Below are 12408 nucleotides of genomic sequence, written 5' to 3' on the forward strand. Positions count from 1 at the left end.
TGAACTGACTCACTTACCAAACACATAGTTTATATTTGTTCCTCTTATTGTCATTTATTACCCACATATTTTTTACACAAACACTATAGTTGTTTAAAGAGTTTCATAAGGTGATGTTCAGCTAACTTTTTAAAATCAGTGAGGCATTTTCCAAACCATTTCCTCAATCAATTACTTTTTAATGAGGAAGCAAAGTTTATGTAAATATCAAAGTCTCATTTTTATATTTAGGCTATAAATTATACCATAATATGCTGCTGTTGGGCAAAATAATCAAAGTAATGAAGAATTAAAACAAATGTTCTGACATAAATTAATGTAAGCAGAGACCTTATACGTTCAAACCACATCATCTCTCTTAGACAATCCTTTAATGGCTAAAGGAATGGTAATAATACAGGCAGATCTCATTTACAACATACAAGCATTTTCCATGCCAAACATTGTGCTAAGCACTTAACATACATTTTCTCATTTAATCTTCATAACAACCATACTATGTAAGCACTATGTTTAACCCCTTTTACCAACGTGAACAATAAGGCTTAGAGAAGAAAAGTAACTTGCCATAACTAATGAAGAACACGAAAAGGAACCTAGGTCAGTTAGCTCGAAAGAACAGGCCTTTGTGCATGAGGCAACACTGCCTCCCATTGGTACTGCCTAAATATAGCTAGTTGATATCGCCTTCCAAGAGTCAGATTCTCTATCAAAATACAATAACTCCGTTTATAGTTTCATACCATGCATTCTGCTCATACTAGAATATTATATCTTTGTAGGATTCTTCTTTTCTTTCTGAGAAAGGAGTGATGCTTTAATTATTTATATCTGAGTTTTGCTATCCACTAGATTAACTAAAACGATTTTTTGCCGTTCAATTCACAGCTAGACCTGTGAACTGGCAGCTTATAACTTCCTCTTTCATCATTTTTCCATCAAGTGGAAGTCAACATACTTCTTTACCTGAGGTCATGCAGTATAATAAGTGACATGAAAGAAAAATGCAAAACTTAGCTCATTGGTCTCAAATTTCATTATTTATAATAAGCTTTCCTTGTATCCAGTTCCAAATTTTGGACACTTTTTTCCCCTCGTGCATTCTCTTTTGAATGATGAAGATGAAAATAGTCTGAACACAATTTCATTGCTACTATGAGCATCAATTTTCAATGAAATTCATCAATCTTCCTCAGTATGAACAAGCTGCTATCCCTGCAAAGTTAACTGATGAAAGCTGTAATTTGCTTTTCAAACTGAGGATGCTGAGCCAAACCTAAAACTTTAGTAGAAGCGTTCTATACTAGCTGTTTGTAAAACTTCAGCATTTCTTGCTATGTCACCTCCTGAAAGGGCTATCAGGGGAGTCCTTCAACTTGACTGCCCTACAAAACAAAATCTGAATGTAAAATTAAAGCAAAAATGTTGCTGAGGATTCCTCCAGTGATTAAAAATGGAGTTTAGAGAGCTCACATCAACATATATTTTCTATTCAAAATGAAGATTTTTTTTGAAAATTATAAGCAATTAGACAACTAAAAAAAGAAATTCAATTTTGAGGTGATAAAAGGTTAAAGTATTGTGAATCATGAATAACCTAACATATAAGAAATAAAGAAGGACATGTATAATTTAAAATTAAACTTTTGGGGTTTTTTCCTGCTGCTTCTTACATACAACAAAGACGAGGAAGAGGAGAAAGAGAAAGAAGAGGAAGATGTTGGGCAACATTTATTTAACATACTCCACAGCCTGGACCCTGGGTAAGCTCTTTGTACAACTCTTCTCATTTCACTTTGGTTCCATGAGGGAACTGAGGCTTGAAATGGAGAAGCATTTGCCCAACTTCGCTCAGTGGAAAAGTACCGATTTGAACCCTGAATGTCTGACTCTGAAGCCCATGTTATGGTGTCTTCCTTAGCATGTATTTCTTTTTTTAAAATTTCAATAGGTTTTTGGGAAACAGGTGGTGTCTGGTTCCATGAATAAATTATTTAATGGTGATTTCTGAGATTTTGGTGCACCCATCACCCAAGCAGTGTACACTGTACCCAATCAATGCCTTATCACATATTTCTTAGAATAAGCATAATATATTTATCCTTAGAGAAGCATTTGACTTTTTATGCAGAAGCATCTAACAACAGGCTCTTTCTACAGTTTTAAACTTCTCAGCCAAGATCAGGAGTATATATATAATAATACGCTTAAACTTTATATATAATAAAATATATATAATGAAAATATATATTAAAATATTTATAACATATATAGATTTAAAATAAACATAATAAATGCATCAAACTTTACAGTTTTACCACATGGTGCAACCTGATTAGTATAATATTATTTCATAAATAATATAATGATAATGAACACTTAATATAATTCAACTAATCTAAAAGTATTACTTGTGGATTTTCTACTTAAACATTCTTATTAATCTGTTGAAAATGCATACAGCCAAAAGATAAAAATTTAGGCTCTGGATGAATTGGATTAAGGCTTTTTTGTTTTTGTAATTTTAGAAGTGTAATGTATGTAAAAATATCATGGTTGAATTCCAGGAGGATTTATTAACATCTAAGATCTTTATCATTTCTTAGGGAATGGAAATCAGTAATGAAATGAGGAAAGTTTTATGGACCATAAATATCTTGCAAATTGAACAAGTAGAACAATGTTTTAACCTTATTCTTTCAGCCCTGAATGTTGCTCACCAGTTTTGAAAATATTTGAAAACTTTTAAATATCTTTCTATATTTTGTAAAGATGATGAACATTTATAAGTTTAAAATTCCCCCATAAAGAGTTTTTCCTGTCCAGAATGGTAACTCCTCCTCCTTGATCACCACATACTGCCTCCACACCTGCTAGCAGTATATCGAATTCTCAACCCTATTTAAGCATGGTGCTTTCTTTTCACATCATCATATTTAGTTTTTACGCAATGTGCTGCTCTGGATTTTACTTGATAGAGACTTTTACGTCTTTGAAAGAAGAAATATTCTAAGATAATATCTTACCACTTATTCATTTAGACATTTCATCTCATGGTCATTTTATCAATGACCATGATATAGATACATCCCTAGTCACTGAACAGAACCTTGGCATACTGATAAGGAATAATGTCTATATGATACAACAAACAGAATCATATATTTGTATCTGTGATGATGTACTACCAAACTCACTTGGGTACTTTTAATGTATGATCTCAGAATCTGTGAGAGTAACACCTAAGAATCCATACTTATTTTCTGCACAAAGTTACAGAATTATTGGGTTAAGATTCAAGTCTTTTTCCTTTGTCCACTGTGTACCATTTTTGTTTTAGATTTAGTAAAAAAAAAAAAAAAAAAAAACTACTTGAGACAATCAATTGTTTGAATTAATACAGAACATACATAGGTACAACAGGTACAATAGGTATACTGTGTTGTATATTTCCTGTGAAATATACAAGAAAAATAACAGGTTCAATAGGTATATTGTCTTGTATCCTCCCTGAGAAGACTGAGAAGAGGATATAGCTAAATGAGTTAGGGGTATGATTTTAAGGGACCTGACTGGGACATTCAAAGTAAATGGCCTCAGTCAATATGTAATAATGTAAGGCTGTGGTAAACATAGTTCCTATCTCTACTGCCCCCAATCTAAAAAGGTATACCATCCACAGTCATTTCTTTGCAGTCAGGTGATATCTGTAGGGTACTAGGTTATGTATCCTTAGGAGAAACATCTACCAAAAATGGACAAACCTCTTCTGCCCACATGTTCATGAACTCCAATTTTCATACACTATATCTCATTCGATATGGAACTCAAATGAGGGTCACGCAGAAACTGCTGCCAATATGATTAATGAGTAAACTCTACACTTCCTGTCAATTTCTTTTAAAAAAATGAGTCAGAATATAACAAAATCCCTATATTGGGATAGATTTTACAGATTTTAGGTCACTTGTTCAAAGTGACTTACAGACATAATTAGAACCAAAACCAGGTGATTCAATCCTTACCCAGTGGGTATTTCATAGCACATTGACTATGATTATAGTTTTAAAAAGTTTGGACCATATGCTCCTGTCAAATCATTCTCTTTTTTAATGCATCATGATGACCAAAAGTTCCCAAACTCAACCCTATAGAGAAACTCAGCAGTGCCTTATCTGTGAAGGGCCCATATTTGTGGAACCTCTTAGCTGCTGGAGTTTAGCAGAAGCACAATTCACTGTCATCCAGTCAGTTTTCAAGATGTCTCTTTAGATTGTCATTTTATTGACAGTAATGTGTTGCTGCTGCTTTACATCAAGCATGTTAATTACTTGAGTCTGGAGTTTTGAATTTGTGCCCTAAAGTGATTTTAGCTGAAGAGTTGTTTTGTTTTGTTTAAATCAGTCAAATAAAAGAGAGAGAGAAAAATTACTAAGTGGAAGCCCACAAGTATAATAAAAGAATGGAAACCACAGAAATAGCAAGTTTGAAGTTTCATACCTGTCTAAAAAATAAATAGAATAATTCAGCTTCTTTGTGCTATTCTATCAGAAACTTCCACTACTCTGGGACTTTCCATCTCAAATTTAAAAAGCTCCGAAACCATTCTTCACTAATCCTCTTTGCTAGGGTCATAAAAGACTTTATAATACGTATAAAATAACTACAATCTTTGAAATTATAAATCTCATTGTAAACTTATTTTTCTAAACGTTAATTAAAACCCCATTGTAAATTTCCCCTTAAAAGACCATATAGTATAGGACAATGAGCACTCAAGCCCCTGAGTTGCTAAAATTTAAAAATTGCTGACAATAACATGGTCTTTTTTAAGACTACAGTGTCCATTTATCATAGTGACTTCACAGTTTTCATTTCTCTCTTATTTATACTCTAATTACCACTTTGTGTGAGTACTAATGAATGTTGTTAAATTTTAACAATATCTATTAGACTTTGTTTCCTGCAAAAAAATGTAACTATATCTCAAGAAATAACAACTGCATTACTCCATCATCTCAAAAAACCTGTATTAGCATTTCTGCAGATTTATAGTTAATAATTGTACTTCTTTATCTCTATCTATTCCGTTGCCAACAAGCATACACGTATACGTTTATACTTTCACACACAGACCAATATTGGATTTTTTCAAATATTTGCCAACTGCTAATAGTTTTTACCAGTTTATAAATATTTAACTAAGTCTAGCCACACTGATTTGCCCCTGCTTTCCAAGGATTTTTTCTTCTTCTAAGACATGTCATATAACTAACATGCAGCGTGATACATTTTTAGAATTATTTTCATAGAAATAACCAGAAAAATATCTACTAGGCAAGTAAAATTCTACAACCGTTTACAATAATCAGAGCCAAATGCCATTTAAGTAGTTCTATTTTGTTCTGCCATTTCTCCTGTTCCAATATTTTCACCTGTAAGTTTAAGTTACAGCAAATTCTAATGAGTTCTTATCCGTATGATGACTTCTTAATATGATAGTGATTAACATTCAGTAACCACTCTGTATGTGTCAGGTGCAGAAGAACTTTTTTATACTACGAATTTTTAATGCATTATTTTATTTAATTTTCACAACATCCCTTTGAAGTAGGTACCATTATCACTCATCTTTCAGTAGATGAGGAAACAATGACATGGCGGCAGCACAGAAAGAACGAGAGTCCATGCCTGATCCCTTAATGACTAGGCTGCTTCTATTGAACACCATTTTGAGAGTACCAGAGAGCAAAATAAGGCATTTGTATTCGCAATTCAAGAAATCTTAGGGTTAAGTGTGGAACAAAATGGGAACACTGAAAAGTGGTACTCCTGTAATATGTGTGTGAAATGAAAAGCTACATTTTCATTTTCACTTCCCCAGCATAACACTCTTCATATCTCTGAGGTTGGGCCCATATTCAGGCAACTTTTTTGAAAGGCAAATTTGCTGGAGGATACCTTCCTTCATTCATGCACGCACATACACGCCTTTACTATTCACATCTTGAACCAATTTTGCAGAGTTGGAAATGATGAAACTCCAGGTAGGGGAGAGACAAAAGTCATGAGATTTTCTTTCTCCCACTCCCTCTGTGTCCCAATTTCCTGTAAATGTTTACTTCTGTAATCCACAGTTAAAATTCATTGTAGAGAATGAAACAATTTCTTTTGTTATCTGCTTTAGATTTACCAAACTCTACCTTTTGTTCTAGAAATTGTTCTCACTTCTGTTGATAATGCTCCATGTTTATATATTTTGATATGATGTCACTTTAGTAACTAATACCACCACTTCTACTGAAGCTGATATCAATTTTTTAAAAGGCTGAGGGGATATTATATGTGAAACTACTTAGTATGGTTGCCAGCAATAGTTGTAAATCATGCTAAATAATAGAAAAGTCTCATCATTAATCCCCCTATCTAGTCTTTTTGATTCGGGGAGCAAATGCTAAAGAAAAATTTTTAAATGTGGAGAAAAGGCAAATTAATAGTAGGGATGAAAAGTGTGAAGGACTTGTCACAAGCAACGAGATATTAATGTATTCACAATAAGCTGTAAGCTACACTTCCTATCAAATTAAAAATATGCATAGAAATACCTAGGCTCGCATCCCGTTGGAAGCAGGGCAAAATCTATTTAGAACGAGAGGGTCATGGCTTCTAGAACAGTGGGGAAGACAGGAAAAGAAAGCAGAGACAAGGGGACAGTCTCTCACACAAAAGAGGAAGAAAAACAAAAAGAAGAGATGGGGAGTTCCAAATATAATAGCTGTTACAAGTGATTTGAGTCTAAAATGTGAATCTACTTGCCAGAATGCAAAGAGCAGAGGCATGACCATAGACTTCCAGAAGCTCCCAGTCCAGAGCTATTTCCTATTTCCTTACTAAAGGTCTCATTGAGACAAAAATATATTCTTAACTCTGTAGACTGTAAATACGTGTTTTCAAATAAAATAACCACAAAACCTTTGAAGTGCCCTTTAAAAATTAATTTGATTCTTCATCATGAAATAAAGAATTCTTATGTCAATAGGCTGAAAAATTACAAAACAGATGTCAAATAACCTTCATTTTGCAACAACAACCTTCTATGAATCTGACATCTAGTTATTTCAGTTAATATCATGTATAAAACTCAGAAACTCTGAAATTATGCATCCAAAGAATGGAATACTAATTCATGACAGTATGTTGAAAAGAGCAGATAGAACAATACACCACAACAGTACATAAACTGACGAAATGAGACTGCATAGGTTACCATCTTCCATGACAACAGAAACTTACTGACGGACAATTTACATCTGGTTTGCTCCCTTATTCTGCAAATCACAAAAATGGGTTGCTGTAGCAACTGCCACATGCAATTTAGCTGGCTGGGGGGAAAACACCCTTAGAGTACTTTCTAAGAAACAAATACAACATGTATTTTTATTGTTCCTCCTACCCTAAATTGAACAAATTTCCTGACAGGTCTATTTTCCCATAGCTTTAAAAATGGGCTTGCTCTCTGTTGTTTGCATTTATATTATGTGTACTACCAACTTATGCAAATGGTGAAAAGAAAAAAAAATCCATAAAAATATAAAAGAAATAGATATAGATTGCCTGAGTCACATGAATGTGATAGGGCCATTGTCTTTTATAGCATCCCCACTTTTTATCATTGACAGCTCTTTTAGCCAGTTTAACTCCACTGATGTATGTATCAAATCTATGCATGACACTCCCAGGAATACACAACACCTCAATTCTTAATGCACCAGCAAGGGCAAGCTTATTTTTCTGAATCAGAAACAAGAGCAAGTACAATTAATAGGCAGTTAATTTTCTTAGAAACATATTTGTAATATCACAGTAACACATAACATAGTCTTTTTCCAAGGATAGAGCAGAGGACCTTAGAACATATAATATCAACATCGGTGCACATTGGAGCAGACAAAGTAGCACCTACATGCTAAATAAAATGGGAGGAATACTCATCCTTTACCTACTTACTTCTCAATTGGCAACTAAGAGAAGAGGCAAAGTATCTGGAACATTTAAAGCCCTGAATGTGGAACAAGTGAAGCTCAAGTCATTGTTCTCCTTATTTAATGGCAAGTTTGACAACTTTTCAAACTCTACAGATACTGGTCTGATGTGGGAAGATCAACTTTTTTGAAGGATCTTAACTATCAGCCCTTGAAATAATAGAAATCTCTTCTCTCTGGAAACTCACTGGTTTTGAGAAACTCTCTAAGAAAAACAGTCCAATTAAAAACAAACAAATAAAATGAAAAACAGATATGTCTTCTACCATCACCATTTTTGCCATGTGGAAACTTCTCATGAACTTCTCACTGCCCTAGGCTTGAGTGAAAGGCTCACTATTTTGAGGTGGAGACTCAAATAGGGCAAGAGTTGGTGAAGTATGGCTGCTAAGAGATGTGAGGGACTTACAAATAACATTAAGATAACAGGAATTAAAGTCTTGGTGTGTGAAAATACTGTATACCTAGGATGCACATAAAAACTGCCCTTACAGATCTTGCAGGGAAAAGTACCTGACTATACTGTATAAGACTTCTGCTGTACCATTTAATCATAACAAAAAAAAATGGAATCAACACACAAATAGATTTCTTTTCCACTGTTCTCAATTTAAAAATAATTGGAGAAATGTGTGCTTTGTTTAGAAGAGTAAAGGAAAACATTCATTCAATAGTACCACATAGAATCATTTGCTTAATAGCATTTCTAATATGTTATGCATGTATTCAATCTACTTCTTTCTATATTAAAATGCAAAAACAATTACTCTGGATGTAAATCCTAGAAAACAATCAAAGTTTCTATTAAATCACAGAAGAGACAGTTAAGCTGCAATGTGATTTGCAGATGCTCATGAATAGACAATACTTAGAATTTCTCTCACTAGAATGTGAAAAAGATAGGTGGGAGAGATTCAGAAACTTCCTTCTTTCCCCTTTCCCTCTGTCTCTCCTTCCCTCCCTTCTTCCTTCTCTCTTTCCTCTCCCATTTATTCTTTCTTCTTAGACAGACTTTGAAGAAAAGTTTTCATATAAAGTCTAATAATTTAAATTATATGGGCATGTAAAATTGCCTTATATTACAATGCCAGCCCTACAGCAGGTAGAAAATTCCTTTCAACATTCTGTTGTAAATAGTTTACATTCAACTGATCAGTCACAGGGGAATATGGGCAGTTTCAACCTCCTACCTCCTTTGTCTCTAAAAAGAAATTCGGGATAGTTCTTTGTATACTTATATTAAAGCCATTTCTGTTCATTAAAAACTCAAAATAAGCATGTTGAAGAAGGGGCAATGGAACATGAAGCAATGAATAAAAAGATTCTGTGCATGTATAACAAGCATTCTGTATTTTACTTTATCTGAATACAATTTTAGAATCTACATGCTTTAATTGTGGCACTAGTAAAGTAATAATCTCAAATATGAAATTCAATAGATGCGTTTCATGCTCTGATTAAATGTCAAGGCCACAGATCTGTTATTTCAGATCTAGTGAGTAATAATTTTGTTGGCTAATAATGAACTCCCAAAGATTTATTTGCAACATTTGGCGTCCATTTCAAAGCTCTGGGTCAAGCTGTAGTATTTTCAATTCTGCAGATAATATGATAGAATCTAGCATGCAAAGCTTAAACTTTTAAGTAAATTTTACTAGTTTCATGTGTGCTGCATAGACTTAGAGTTCTTCTGCTGAAATTTTGCACCAAAAATATTTCCCAGTCTCAACTTACAGCAGATATTGTCTTGATTTGCATCAGCTTTTCCTTAACCGAGTATATATGGCTTTCTTTACAATACTGTTTTTTGTTTTTGTTTTTGTTTTTTTCCCCTAAAGTACACTATCTTCTGTAAGTGTCACTTTCTAGTGCAGATTCTTAACCCCAGTCTAGGTTTGGAGACACAAACCTCACAGATTGTTGATGTATTGCATTTGATCACTATCAGCTGGCAACAAGCATAGTCTGGCCTGCAGCCACACCAAACCAATTTTCTAGAGGACTTTTCTCAGTACTTAACACTCAATTATATTAATGTTTATTATTGCTCTTTTTGTTGTTGATACAGCTTTTTACATTAATTCTGAAAGTCTGTGGCACTTCCAATCATTAAGAATACATTTTAACCTAAGTTATACGGTTTTCTATGTTCTCCAAATAGAAATGTCACAAAATTTTAAGAAACTAATCTGTATATCTTATACCCCCAGTACACTGTGCTATTACTAGAGATATAATATATAAAAATCAATTGAAAACCATATCTCAAGTAAAAAAGATATACGAACAAAACATACATATCTCCATTAGTTTCCTCACAACAGATTTATTCAAGATATAATAGTAGACATTGGATTAGAAGAAACTTATGATTCTTTTAAAACAATCACAGATTTAATTATACCCTTCTAAACATACTAGTATTTTCAAGTGGGTTTTGTTACACTTTTGTAATCTCCTGAATTAAAAAAAAACACATATTTATTTCTGTTTGCCAAGCTTACCTCATCACTCAATAGTTCATGCATACAAACCACATGAGTCAATTCAGCATTCACCAGCAAAACAAAGGTCATAAATGAGTACCTTGTACAGCAAATTTTTTTAAATGTATAATAAGATGGAAATTTATAATTAAAAGCAACTGATATTCATTGATTCATTCAGTAGATATTTATTGAACAACAATGGCAGGCAATATTCTAGCTAGGCACTGGAGATATATAGCTCTGAACAAAACGGAAACTTTAATAAAGCTAGCATTCTAGTGGAGGTGATGGGAAGTAAGCAATAAACAAAAAGCAACTAATTTCTAGCAGTCTTAAATGATCTATAAAGAAAACAATATGGTGAGAATGAGAATGACTTTAGGGGATATTTTAAGCAAGGTGGTCCGTAAATAAGGTATTATCAAGAAGAATTAAAGACCAAATTAAAGAACAAACATCTAGAATGTGTAAAACATTTTCAGTACAATTTAACATGTTCATTGCCAGCTACGTGATAAACCATTAACTTTCCTTCCATAATTTTTTTTTTTTTCAAGTCAGGTTTCCAAGGTATGAGGGAGGCACATCTTATACAAGAGCAAGAAAACCCAATCATCATGCTTATGAACTACAAAAGCATCTTAATTAAGTTTTAAAAGAAAGTATCATTTAATTTCACTGTGCAAAGAAGACAAGTCAGCACACAAGTATAGGCTTACTCAGTGAGTAAGACATAGGTCTAGACATGAAGGTGTTTCACTAACAACTAGTAAGGGGGCAATCAAGTACATATATACCTACGACATAAAGCTTTATTACACAGAGCTCACAGGAAGAGACCTGAAAATGGAGTCGAGGACCTGGGATAGAGTTCAGGAGCCATCACTGATAATGCCCCTTCAACTTTCACCACCTCATGAAATCTCTCTGAGTTATCACCTGTAAAGTGGGTATAACTGCACATGCTGACAGGATTATTAGGGGAATCAAATAAGGTCATATATGAAAATTGAACTGAATTTGTACATTGTAGCACAATATGACTGTGACTACTATCACTGTTTTCATTGTTTGTTGCTATTGTTATATGATGGAAAACTGAAGTTAATGGAAGGGGCCCTTAAAAAGTCTTCAAGGGCCGGGTGCGGTGGCTCATGCCTGTAATTCCAGCATTTTGGGAGGCCAAGGTGGGCGGATCACAAGGTCAGGAGTTCAAGACCGGCCTGATCAATATGGTGAAACACTGTGTCTATTAAAATTACAAAAATTAGCCAGGCATGACGGATGAACACCTGCAGTCCAAGCTACTCAGGAGGCTGAGGCAGGAGAATCGCTTGAACCCGGGAGGTGGAGGTTGCAGCAAGCTGAGATCACGCCACTGCACTCCAGCCTAGGCAACAGAGTGAGACTCTGTCTCAAAAAAAAAAAAAAGTCTTTAGGATCTGAACTATACTAAAATATGCAAAGATAAGTAAAGCATCAAAGATCCTATCTGTTCATGGATATTAGACATGAAGACATCATTAGGGAAAATGATATTCTTTTTCAAATCTTTGTTTCTCCACACAATTGATAGGAATCAGTCATTAAAGAAAACCTCAAAACTAATATTTTTCAAGTCCATATTCATTACTCTGACAAAGTTTAATTATTCTTCTTATATATTTAGAATAGCTTTTATTCACTGAAATAATATCTTATCTTCCAAGAAAACATAACAATACCAGGAATGATCACAAATATAGATTATATCTTACTAACCAGTGTCATGAATTATAATTAACAGAAATCATGAAAAAGTTTTATTCCTTTTTCAGTTTGGATGTTGAGCTCCAAGCCCAAAATGGTTTAGTATAAACTTTACTACATAACTGTCT

At 33.7% G+C, this 12408-nt stretch overlaps 2 protein-coding genes and 1 pseudogene across 10 annotated transcripts in view; 1 reads left to right on the plus strand and 2 right to left on the minus strand.

Annotated features, from left to right (window-relative positions):
- Positions 1–12408, minus strand: part of IMMP2L (inner mitochondrial membrane peptidase subunit 2) — a 945432-nt gene that overhangs the window by 435611 nt on the left and 497413 nt on the right. The window lies entirely within an intron of this gene.
- LRRN3 (leucine rich repeat neuronal 3) overlaps positions 1–12408 on the plus strand; it is a 48050-nt gene that overhangs the window by 21334 nt on the left and 14308 nt on the right. For 2 of the 3 annotated variants that reach the window (XM_054495031.2, XM_063667727.1), the window contains exon 2: positions 1685–1763. The exons of the other annotated variant lie outside the window; for it this stretch is intronic. The gene's annotated coding sequence lies outside the window, so the exon portion shown is untranslated. The remainder of the gene's footprint in view (positions 1–1684; positions 1764–12408) is intronic. 3 annotated transcript variants of the gene reach the window in all.
- Positions 11082–11171, minus strand: LOC129041879 (small nucleolar RNA U13; annotated as a pseudogene).

This window comes from Pongo pygmaeus, chromosome 6 (assembly GCF_028885625.2).
Source record: "Pongo pygmaeus isolate AG05252 chromosome 6, NHGRI_mPonPyg2-v2.0_pri, whole genome shotgun sequence".
Lineage (NCBI taxonomy): Eukaryota > Metazoa > Chordata > Mammalia > Primates > Hominidae > Pongo > Pongo pygmaeus.